This window comes from Sphaerodactylus townsendi, linkage group LG09 (genome assembly GCF_021028975.2).
Source record: "Sphaerodactylus townsendi isolate TG3544 linkage group LG09, MPM_Stown_v2.3, whole genome shotgun sequence".
Lineage (NCBI taxonomy): Eukaryota > Metazoa > Chordata > Lepidosauria > Squamata > Sphaerodactylidae > Sphaerodactylus > Sphaerodactylus townsendi.
Genome location: NC_059433.1, coordinates 89,517,616 through 89,530,324, shown reverse-complemented (window position 1 = coordinate 89,530,324; position 12,709 = coordinate 89,517,616). Strand labels below are relative to the sequence as shown.

The following is a 12,709-nucleotide window of genomic DNA, read 5'->3' as shown; positions in this document are numbered from 1 at the left end:
GAGGCATAGAGGGAAAATGGAGCCTGGTGCAAAATCTGAGTTTTGCGCCCCCCCCCCCCCCCGGGCAGCTGCTGTGATGCTGGAATCCATCCCCAAACACCATCACTTTCAATGGTGTTTAAACTAGAGAGCCCAAATTCTCCTTTTAAATCCACCTGAAAGGGAGAATCTGGGGCCCCTAGTAAAAGAACATTGAAAGTGATGCTGTTTTGGGATGGATTATCCCCCACCCTGAAACAGCATCACTTTCAATGTGGCGTAGTGGTTAAGAGCAGGTGCATTCTAATCTGGAGGATTTCCCCGGGTTTCCCTGCTCTGCCACTTGAACTGTGAAGACTTATCTGGGGAAGTCAGAATAGCCTGTGCACTCCCACACATGCCAGCTGGGTGACCTTGGGCTAGTCACAGCTTTTCGGAGCTCTCTCAGCCCCACCCACCTCACAGGGTGTTTGTTGTGAGGGAGCAAGGGAAAGGAGATTGTAAGCCCCTTTGAGTCTCCTACAGGAGAGAAAGGGAGGATATAAATCCAAACTCTTCTTCTTCTTCTAAACTGACGACCTCAGATTCTCCCTTTAAATCCATGCCAAAGAGGGTGGATTTAAAACGAGAATCTGGGGAAATCTGGGGGGTGCCTGCTGTCAGGGGTGCAATTGTTAAGCTAGAAGCACCAAACTTTCAGGGTATCTTTAGGAGTCTCTCCTAATGATGCCACTCAGGTTTGGTTAAGTTTGGTTCAGGGGGTCCAAAGTTATGGACCCTCAACTTTGGTGTAGCCCCCATCTTCTATTAGCTCCCATTGAAAACAATGAAGGATGGGGCACTCCCTTTGGGAGTCCATAGCTTTGGACCCCCTGGACCAAACTTCACAAAACCTGGGTGGTATCAGTAAGAGACTCTCCGTATAATACATCCCAGGTTTGGTGAAGTTTGGTTCAGGGGGTCCAAAGTTATGGACCCTCAAAGGTGTAGCCCCCATCTTTTATTAGCTCCCATTGGAAACAATGGAGGATGGGGGCACCCCCTTTGGGAGTCCATAACTTTGGACCCCCTGAACCAAATCTCACCAAACCTGGTTAGTATCATCAGGGGAGTCACCTAAACAATCCCTGAAAGTTTGGTGCTGCTAGTACAAACAATGCGCCACCTGCAGGCCAAAAACCAAAAAAGCACTAAAATGCTTTAAAACCCACAGTGGGCGGAGCTTCGGACATGAATGGGGGGGTTCAAACCCGAGAACCCCCCCCCTTACCTACGTGCATGTCCCCATGTAGACAAAGCAATCTTGTACTGGATTTCCAACAGCCAGACAGGGCCAGGAATTCCAACTGATCTTTAGGAGACAGAGATCAGTTCATCTGCAGAAAATGGTGACTTTGAAGGGTGGCCTTTATGGCATATACCCTAGTGAGGTTCCTCCCCACCCTCCCCTGGCTTTACCCCCAGATCTCCAGGAATTTCCAAACTGGAAGTTGGCAACGGGGAATAGCACATTTTAAAGCACATGGCAAGCAAGTTACTGGTTTCTGCATTTGATGGATAACAAAGCATTTGATGGATAACAAAGTTTTCCAACAGATAAGTATTTTGACTTCCAACAAATGTGTTGACAAAACTGCAAATGATGGGTGAATTAGGGTTTAAGTACAGAATGCATGAATTTGCTACACTTGAATTTATCGTGGTCATCACAAGCCCCTCCGTACCCTCCAAGTTCTGCATCTGTACCAGGAGCTCAGAAGAGAATGGAGTTTTCTCTGCCTTTCAGCTGGACTTTTGCAGAAAGCAGAATTGAATTTCCTTCCTTTCTCTCAAGCTCTCAGAAACTCCTGAAAAAGATGGGAGAAGGACCCTTTATGCTGATCCACTCACTGCTGGTGACTGGATTTACCTGTTGCCATGTTTGGAGAAACTGTTTTAATATGAAGGGGACATATGGAAAAGACAGGTGTGTCCCAAGAATGCTTTTTCAGTTCACCACTGCCTCATGGCAGCTCGCCAAGTCAAGGCTGATGGATTTGCTACAGACGACAGACCAGGCTGCCAGATGTGCCTTATTTTAAAGGATTATCTCTTATTCCAAGCAGTACAATCCTATTGAAAACAATACACGTCCTTTCATACAAGCATCTCAACAGCGTCTCATTACTAAAACTGTGATCTGCCAAACCAAACTAAAGACAATCTACTTTGGGCTCCAAAGCAAAATAACAACAACGAAAAAGCCTTCAATTTTTAAATATAAATGACAAACCACTAAATTGCTCAACAGCATGTGCAGTGGTAGCCTAGCCTGATGGTCCTTTTTTTTTTAATGGAAAAGCTTCTTAAAGAAAGTGCCACCGGGAGTAGGAAAGAGGTTAGCAGGGCGGTGGGACGTAATCTTTCCTTGCATCTACTGTCCTCACTCGCCCCTCCTTGTTTGAAACCCTGCAGGAAGAAACTGCTTAGAAAGGTAGAGGAGGGGTTTAGAGCAGAAAGAGGTATAAGCACTGAAGCCATATCCTTATTTCCTATTCTAGAAAAAAAAAGGGGGGGGTTCATTAAACTTTCTGTGTGATACGTAGTTCTGTCCAGAACTCTACTACTGTATGACAATCGAATACTACGTTTAATCTCAGACAATGGCTTGTTTACATATGGGAATGTCTGAGGTTATTTGCTTCGTGATTAGTCACTGGGGCTCTGCTCCACAGTGAGGGTAAGCTTCCTCTGGGGCAGAGATTTCTGTACTGACGCAATCTCACTTGTGGTACTGAAGACCACAGTAGCCACGTGGTTAGTGAGAGCAGGAAAATCCTGGTTACCTCTTGTTCTGGGGTTTCGCTCCTTCTGTATTGCTCCCCTATCCGATGCAAGATTGAAGGTTGCCAGGTTTTTTTTTGAGCCCTTTAAATGTAACAGCAGTATTTCTTATATGGATATTGTGCAGGCTGCAATCATGTAGGGAAATGCCGACCGTTGATCCCTGCAAAGGAGTGCCCCCTCCCCAAAGGGATCAACTGCCAGCCTTTCCCTAAACAAACCGAAACACTGATAGCAGCCTGCACAATAACAATATAAGGAATCGATATGAGGCTCCCCCTGCCCAAAGCAAGCAATCTTCAATCTTGCATTGGATAAGGGAAAGACCTGGAAGTGGGGGCAGGCAAGTCATACAAGTCATGCAACAGACAGTAAGGCACCTTCTCATGTCTAAACAAGGAAACATGAGGAAAACCCATTGCAAAAGGACTGAAGGGCAAGGGGTGTTGAGGGAAGCGCTCCATGCTTAATGGACCATAATTCTGAATTGGAAAGATCCCTCTTTATAAACAAAGTTATAGACAAAGTTATGCTAACCACTGCAGTTGTTGTGACATTAAAAATGGGAAGGGAGAACAACCCTGAACTCTTATGGGTAAGGGCAAGGTAAAATAATATGCTAGAATTTCAGATTTTCTTTTGAAAGAACTCTGGGGACTCCTCACAAGCTTATCAAGGATTTCTCTCTGACAAGATCACAAGCGAAAACATCTTGCCACCATCACCACTGTTTCCCGACGTTGTAACGGAGACATCCTCAGTTCACCTGGAATGACAGGGAGGCTCAACAGCTATACCAATTATAACCTGAGTGTGAAATCTAGAATATTTCCCAGAATCATCAGCAATTATGGAGAACATTCTGCCCAAAAGCAGATATGCAAGCCATGGAGACTCTTGTTCTAGAAATGGATACAATATTAAACCTTCCCTTCCCAAGGGCACTTTACTATATTTATAGTTTTAGCTTGGCTAAAGTTTTACCTTATCTATTGTAGCCAGCCACAGTGAAATGTACATGGCACTAGAGAGTGAGAAATGCCTTTCAAGACACCTTCATTAGATGTCCCAGTCCTGTTTGTTTCTCTGTAACATTTCTGGGAGTTTATAGGATGCAATAGTCTTTCAAGCATTGCCAAGCCATTTGATACATAGCTTCTGCTTCCAATCCTTTGTTCCCACTCAAACACCTAAGCCTGGCAAAAAGCCAACCTCTACATTTTAAAGATTAGTTGGTACAATACATGTTATTATTATCATCTGTGATACTTTTTTTAATATTACCTGAAATCAAATAACTTATAACAACAGCCAAGCCCCCATATTTAGATAGCTATCATGGTGCTGATTCCACAAGCCCTTTTTCTAATTTTGCTGCAAACAGAACTGTAAAAGTTAATGATTTACTCTTCTTGAGCCACATCACAGAACTCTATACAACTTGGCATATTTTGCTTGAGAGCTCCAGGGGGGGAAAAAAGGAAAACAGCAAATGCTACAGCTTGGATCAGAAACAAAATTGGCAGAGGTTTGTGTAGAATTTCTGCACTTCATGCTACCCCTCTCCCTTGTCAAGGCAAATGTTATCACTGTCTTATGATCATCAGCACAAAAATTTCTGCTAATGTGTTGAAAAATGGCTTCACGTCTGGTTTCAATTTATAACTTGCCAGGATCATCTGCTTTGCAAAGAGAAAGGAGGAACAGCCAAAACACTTCACAAATTGTTTGGTAACTGAATCCCTGATCGGACACTGCAGGACTCTCCCTTTATAAACCACAGAAGTAATCTGAAGCAGCATGGTGTGGCATTCCTAACTAAGACTGGTATAGTATGTTTACCTGAAGGAATCTTATTGATTCATGATAATACCTATCATTAAAGCTTCATTCTGAGTTGTTTAAATGGTACACACTCACATTACCAATATTTCAAAATGCAAAAATTATTCTGTCACTGAAGGAGAGATGGACTTCTCTCGTGTATAAAATATGAAACATGTTACATTTAGATAATAATTCCCAACTTGCTCTGCTTTTCAATTTTACTGCTCTCTTATTTGACAGTACTAACCTGAGTTCTGTATGGCTTTGTCACAGAGGGTTCCACGGATGTGTGTTCTTAAAAAGGTAGAATGAACTAATCCAAGATCAAACAAACTCAGCCAACAATAACAAGCTAGGATTTTTTGTCTGACCAAACTAGATAAAGCAAACCAATCAAATGAATGCAACGTGGTCAGGACTTCCAACTCCTGAAAATTGGATACAAGCACTACCCAGAAACAGCCACTGCCGCTAAGAAAGCATTCCCTGTTAAGCGTTCCGCTCTTGATCAATATATTCCTCACTCCCAATTTATATTGTAAGTAAAACTAATAAAACCAGTTCAGGTATTTAAATAGTCACTGTGACAAGCATATTCCTATTTCTCTGTCACACACAGACACTTTCTAGGCATTGCATTGCTACCAAATGGCAAATTTAGAGTCCACCCACTTCCAGAAGAACTGATCTCTGTAGTCTGGAGATCAGGTGTAATCTGAGAGAACGCCAGGCTCCACCTGGAAACTGGCAAAACTATTGTGAGACCCAGCTTCAAATCCATATTCTACCATGAGCCTCATTCGGTCAGGTTAAGGTACTTCATACAAGTTGTCATGAGGATAAAATGCAGGAAGGGAGATGTTGTAAGCTGTTTTGGTTACCCAATGAGAAGAAGACCTGTATATAAATAAATAAAGCAAGCAAGTGAGCTATTTGGAACTTGCAAGCCTCCATGTATTTCTATGAACATCTGAAGGAACTGGTCCATTTGAGTGTTACGTTTCTTCTTCTAAAATTTTTTACACTGATTTTTAGTAATAAATCAATTCTAGACTTGATTTGCTGAAGTGAAGCACAACCGGGGAGGGGATGGAATCCCAGTGGATCCATACTTCTGGGAGATCTAATTCAGACCTGCATTCCAAAACTTAATTCTCTGTTTCCCTGCCTTTCTACTATTTTCTATTATTAAACAAAGCCTAAAACCGATTGGGAATGCCTTGAATCAGAAACCAGGACTCAGGTCACGAGATCTTTGAATTTGATGCAATAGGTCCATTATCAGCAACAGAATAACACCAGCTTCTGCCAGTGTGGCTGAAATCTGTCCTTCAAAAATGACCTAAATTACTTCTAACAGGCTTGACTGGAGAAACACTGCCCATCATCAGTGAAGGCTGATGCTCAGAACAAATGAACTCCCCTGCCAACCACCAATCAGCTTCCTCTGTCTTCCTTTTTATATTTATTTATTTATATATCTTACATTTCTACCCTGCCAATCTCCCAAGGGAACTCGAGGCGGTTTACATATGAGCATACAGTAAAACAATATAATATAAAAACAGTATTACAAATATAAACATTAAAACCATTTTCCTCCCTGTCCTACAGCTGTTTCCAGCCACTCAAGAGTCCTACCCCACCCACACCTGCCCTTACAAGATGACCACGTTGGACCTACTTCAAAGCCCTCCCGCCAAAGAACTATATAAGCGACCGTTAATCAGACTGACAGAACGCGCTAGCCAATCGCATGAAGGCTACAAATAGCCTCACCAATACACAGGGAGCTAGACCAGGGGTCGGGAACCCGCGGCTTGCGAGCTGCATGCGGCTCTTCCGCCGCTGTTCTGCGGCTCCATGAGCTGAGCTGCTGGCCCCATCCTCGCCCACCCTGCAGGCAGCAGGGCAGGCGCATCCATCGCCCACGGCCGGCTAGGCCGCGCCGCGGGCTTGCTTCCCGCCCGCCCCGCTGGATGCGGCACGAGCGCTCTCCCGGCGGCCGGCCAAGCCGAGCCGCCAGCCCCATCTTCGCTCGCCCCGCAGGCAGCAGGGCGAGCGCATCCATCGCCCGCGGCCGGCTAGGCCATGCCGGGCGAGAGTTCTCCCGGCGGCCAGCCGAGCCGTGCCGCCGGCCCCATCTTCGCCCGCCCTGCAGGGAGTAGGGCGGGCGCATCCCTGGCCTACGGCCAGCTAGGCCGCACCGCGGGCTTGCTTCCCGCCCGCCCCGCTGGTTGCAGGACGAGCGCTCTCCCAGCGGCCAGCCAAGCCGAGCCGCCGGCCCCATCTTCGCCCACCCTGCAGGGAGCAGGGTGGGCACATCCCTGGCCGCCGGCCCCATCTTCGCCCGCCCTGCAGGGAGCAGGGCGGGCGCATCCATTGCCCACGGCTGGCGAGGCCGCACCCCCAGCTTGCTTCCCGCCCGCCCCGCTGGTTGCGGGCCGACCGCTCTCCTGGCGGCCGGCCAAGCCGAGCCGCCGGCCCCATCTTTGTGGGCGCATCCATCGCCCACAGCCGGCTTAGCTGCGCCACGGGCTTGCTTCCCACCTGCCCCACTGATTGCGGGGCGAGCGCTCTCCCGGCAGCCGGACAAGCTGAGCCGCCGGGCCCCATCTTCACCCGCCGAGCAGGGTGAGCGCATCCATCGCCCAAGGCTGGCTAAGCCGCGCCTCGGGCTTGCTTCCCGCCCACCCCGCTTGTTGCGGGGCGAGCACTTTCCCAGCAGCCAGCCAAGCTGAGCCGCCGGCCTAATCTTTGCCCGGCTCATACATCGCCCACGGCTGGCTAGGCCGCGCCGCGGGTTTTGCCTCCCGCCCAGCTCGCTGGTTGCGGGGCCACTGGCCCCATCCTCACCTGCCCTGCAGGCGCGGGGGTGAGCAGGCGGGGGAGGGGGGCGAGAGAGCAAGTGGGCAGGGGAGCAGACGGGAGGGGGGGGGGGGCGTGTGAGCGAAAAGGTTCCCGACCGCTGAGCTAGCTAGACAAAGGACGCCTCGCATAGTCGCATAGGCCTGCATCAGTCTCGCGGATGAGGCTGTTTCTGGAGCTTGAGCGTCGGCCTAGCGAAGCACGTGGCGGGGGGGGGGGGCAGCGCCACGGTGGTCAGCCAATCCCTCCCCTCCTCTCTTCTCCGGTGCCCTCCCCCCACCCGCAACGTAGCGTTTCGATACCTTCTACTAGGCTGAGCGTGTCACGGCTCCGCCTCCTCCTCCAGCTCCTCCTCTAGCTGCGGGCTGGTCACCAAAGCTGAGAAACTCCGCCTTCCTGTTTCGGGTGGAGCCCAGTCCTGTTCTCGTCCGGTGCAACATAATAGTCTTTCGGAGGAAAGTGGAGAATAACGAGCGTTTCTTTCACCCGGGGGCAGCTGCTTAAAAGAGGCGAAGGTCCCAAGCTCGCCTCAGCTCTCCTGCCTGTCGCATTCCATACTTTTGTCCTTATTAATTTGTATTATTATTTTATTAGATTTGTATCCCGCCCTTTCTTGATCAAAGTCAGGCTCAGGGTGGTTAACAGTTTAAAAATTTAAGGATCAGATGAATACATTAGTAAAGTTAAAATCACAATTAAAATACCTGTCACTGCTTTCATTTATTCATCCAGATGACCAAACAAGGAGAATTATAAAGGAATTTTTTAAAAAAAATCAAAACCAGAAAAGAATGATTAAAAATAAGGGTCCCTGTTGTGGAGAAAGGCAAGGGTGGAGTGTTGGGGAATGCAAAGTGAAAATGGAAAATATTTCCATGTAAAGTGTTCAGTTAAGATAATAAACGTGGGAAGAATCCAGGCAAAGGTGTATGTGATTCCATTACAGTGGGATTATATCACTCCATAGCCAGATGAAAATTATGTCTAAACCTCCGAACAATAACAATTACAGTTTCATGCTGGCCTTAACCTTTGTTAGCATTATTGTCCTTTCCAATGACTCATCTCCAAATATGACCAAAGTATGTACAATGGCTTCAGTTTAATCATTTTAATTTCTAGGAAGAGTCCAGGCTTAATTTATGTTGAACACACTGATTTGTCTTTTTGGTGGTCCAGAGATCGTTTATTAAAATTAAATCCAGTTCAGTCAGTACAGATGGAAGAAGAATATTGCCGGCATGTGATAATTTATATCACATTAGAATATACACACACAAAAGTTACATAAAATACAGTTTCCAGCATTTTTGCCTCGCTATAGGTAACCACAAAACAGACCTCAGAATAAGGTTACTCAGAGGCCCCTTCCATACATGCAGAATAGTGCACTTTCAACCCACTTTCAGTGTACTTTGAAGCTGGATTTTACTGTGTGTAATAGTCACTGGTTCAAGAGCCCTCCGGGGGAGGGCGGTATATAAATATAACAAACAAATAAATAAATAAATAAAGACTGCCAGTGAGAGAGAGAGAGCTTTCTTTATAATTCCATTACAATACCAGCCATCACACTTTCCTTATAATTCTTCTGGTCAATATAAATATAGGAGGTACAATCCAACAATCAATTTCTGTTCTTTCTTTCTTTCTTTCTTTCTTTCTTTCTTTCTTTCTTTCTTTCTTTCTTTCTTTCTTTCTTTCTTTCTTTCTTTCTTTCTTTCTTTCATCTTTCTTTCTTTCGTCTTTCTTTCTTTCTTTCTTCTGATCAAAGAGAAATTTGAAGAGAAGAGGAACAGGAGGGAAGGTTCTGCGAAACTCCAGAATTTCACTCTGCAGGTGCTCAGAGCCAGGCAATGTCTTCCTAAATTTTCCTTCTGCTAGAGCACTACTTTGTGGTGTGTCAGATAAAGCAAAAACATACACAAGTTTCAAACCAGTCATCAGAAATCGTGTTTATGTGTGTGTGTGTTTTAAAAATCATCCCTAATTCTCAGCCTATAAGGTTTATGAGGCAGCTTACAATAATAGAAGCATTTTTTAAAACCCTCATTTAAAAAATCCAGTCTGTGGTCTCTCTCTCTCTCTCTCTCTCTCTCTCTCTCTCTCTCTCTCTCACACACACACACACACACACACACACACACACACACACACACGCTGTCCTTCAGTTAAAAACCCAAGGGGAACATTCAACCTGGTGTCTAGAACTAGGAAGGTTTAGCACCAAGCAAAATGGGGCTCCTTGCAGTCACCCATCTCAGGTTGCCAGCTCCCCCTCCCCCGCCGGCCACTAGTGGGAAGTGATAGTGGTCCATCTTATTTTCAGAAGAGGACGTACTAGGAAAAAACCCTTTCCCTAACTAGTGGGCATCACTATGTAATGTGGTGTTTCTGATGATGTCTGTTCTTCAGATTGGTGAGCCAAGGACAAAAGGTTCCATATTCCATTATCCAGCCTCTGAGCCACCAAGTCTGCTTCTGCCTACCCACTCCACACTTTCTCCATATTGATTTTATAGCATTTTGCTAAATGCTATCATCCATATAGATGTCTGCCATCATTTTGTTGACACAGTGAGTCAATACTTCATTAAATGTTACCTTTCAGCTGTACCCTTAATTGTCTAAAGTATATGTGGTGTTTTTATTATTTATGTTTCTGTGCCATTGAATTATGCATTCTGGATTTTTTTAAAAAAAATAAAAGGTTATTTACATTATTATTATTATTGCTCTGGCGTCAGCTTATGGATTCCTATGTAAATAAATTAATCTTTTTGTTTGGAGGTGAAAATGGAAGATGACAAGCATTAGCTCCTGCTGCTTTAGGGACATAATTATGCTCCCAAATACAAAAACAGAAAAATCATAAGTATAACACAGTTGAGACTCTTGAAAGTTTCATCTCAGCATGAGGCTATGTTTTAATTATTATTTTTGTCTGCATTGTTCAGTTTGCCAGTGCACCAGATAGAATAAGTGCTTGTCCTAGTTAATTCTTCATGAGATTTGTGTCAGTGGAAGATGCATTTAATTTATTTTCTTTTTCTTCTTTTCTTGCCGCCAGTACTTCCAATATTGTAATTTACAGCCAGATGCAAAAGCTTGTGATGTCAATGGAAAGAATTTGTAGCAGAGGGATAGTTTAGCCAGGGTTGATTCCAGAAGGAAAAGTTAAAGTCAGATAATTTCTCTACTGTCATTATCATAAATTCACTTCCCCCTGCCACAAAATGACCTAAAATATTTTGACACACAAACACATGCTGGATGTTGTGCATCCAATAGCAGCATGGTTGCATCACACTTATTTATGCAATTGATCGGAGCCACAGGATGAGTTCAGGCCTGATTTTGCTTTTCTCTATATCTGGATCCTTAGCCTTGACTGTAACGAAGATTATATTATTTATTGATGGTACACATGTGTTTACACTGAAGAACTCTCTGTGGGCCGAAATGCCTATGGTCTTGGTGGTTTTTATTGTGCAACCAATTTAGCTGCTTCATGTGATTCATCACATGTATGAAGTTTACCTTTTGAGGTTTATGCAAGATTTTTCAGAAACAGAACAAGCCCTAGCTCAGTGATGGCGAAACTTTTCAAGACCGAGTGCCCAAATTGCAACCCAAAACCCGCTTATTTATCGCAAAGTTCCAACACGGCAATTTAACCTGAATACTGAGGTTTTAGTTTAGAAAAAACAGTTTGCTCCGAGGCACGTGTTACTCAGGAGTAAGCTTGGTGAAGCAACCATGCAACGATTCGAACTGGTGAATCACAACGCTAGGAGGGTTTACTCAGAAGCAAGGCCAGCCTAGATGTATGTGTGTGTGTGTGGGGGGGGGAACGGCGATTTTCCACTCCCCCCAAATGATGAACTCTGCGCACGTGCCCACAGAGAGGGCTCTAAGTGTCACCTCTGGCACGCATGCCATAGGTTCGCCACCACTGCCTTAGCTGGTTACCAGTTGGTTATAAATTGGTAAATGGATTTGCACAAAATCTCCTTGTGTGCTTGATAGCTCAATGGGGATTTGAATCTGTGTTTCAGCATCCAAGTCCAATATGCCGTACTGCATAGGTATAGCTAGTTCTCATTACCTAATTATCTTAAAATATCTTTCTAATGCATAGCTGTTTAAGGAATGTATACTATATTTCAAAATTAACTGTTCATTTTTTATGAACTAATGTTATTTTTTTAAAAGAAAATGACATTCAAAAACATGTAAGAGGAGAATCTTAGATAAACATTGCTTTTCTGGAACTGCTTGAGTGTTGATTTACCATTTGTCTTCAGGCTGCCCTGTGCTTTTGAACAAATTGTCTTGCACTGCCACTGGGATAATTCCATAGCACAAGTAACAGACTGCATGAGTGATTGAGCATGTAGTTCTGAGAAATATTGTGATGTGGTTCAGTGACTTATTTATTGACTCACAGCCCATTATCACACTTGTGGACAGCTAGAGCAAAGTTGCTGATATTAGAGGCGGCAATGCTAAGAAATGAGACTATTACTGTTGCCTCAACTTTGACACCTGTATTCTCACCATGAACTAACCTTGTCTTATCGGTATATAATTTCTTGCCTAGCTACTTCATCATAGGTCACGGGAAATGAAAATTAGGCATTTTAATTGCTTATTTCAAGGGTCTCCAGCTTGTGGCCCTCTAGATGTTTATGGACTACAGCTCCCATCAGCTATGCCAGTTGTAGTGCATGAACATCTGGAGTGCCATAGGTTCAAGATCCCTGGCTTATATGATACATTCATATACTACAAACACCAACCAATGAAAAATGTTTTCTTTGAACAGTTTACAACAGTGTATAGTGGTGTTGGGGAAAGTTAATGTTTTCCAATATATGCATAGTTGACTGGAGACTGGTTCAGGATTGGGGGGGGGGGGCTTTTGCAAATTCATATCATTCTGTATAATGGGAGTTCCTTGTTTGTGGGTGATCTGGTTTTATCATGTGCATGGGGGCAGAAACTTTACTTACTAGACAGGATGATGATGCCTGGCCATATTTTTCCCATGTGCCTGCTTACAAATTCTATTGCCGTTGTTGTTGTTTTTGTTATTGTATTTGTACCCCACCCGTAAGGGAAGGTGATAAAAGCAGAACTCTACGGCTTTAAAAATGCCCAATTTTCTAGAATGAATGTATTTGCTGCAACATTTTTATAGCCCATAGTC

General features: G+C 44.6%; 1 protein-coding gene across 3 annotated transcripts in view; it reads right to left on the bottom strand.

Moving 5' to 3' along the window:
- Window positions 1-7,944, bottom strand: part of TRIQK (triple QxxK/R motif containing) — a 44,450-nt gene extending 36,506 nt beyond the window's left edge. The window contains exon 1 of one of the 3 annotated variants that reach the window (XM_048508335.1): window positions 7,800-7,944. The gene's annotated coding sequence lies outside the window, so the exon portion shown is untranslated. Of the gene's footprint in view, window positions 1-4,876; window positions 4,963-7,799 lie in introns of those variants that run through there. The other 2 variants (XM_048508336.1, XM_048508337.1) reach the window with 2 other exon arrangements.
- Between the last annotated feature and the right edge of the window lie 4,765 nt (window positions 7,945-12,709).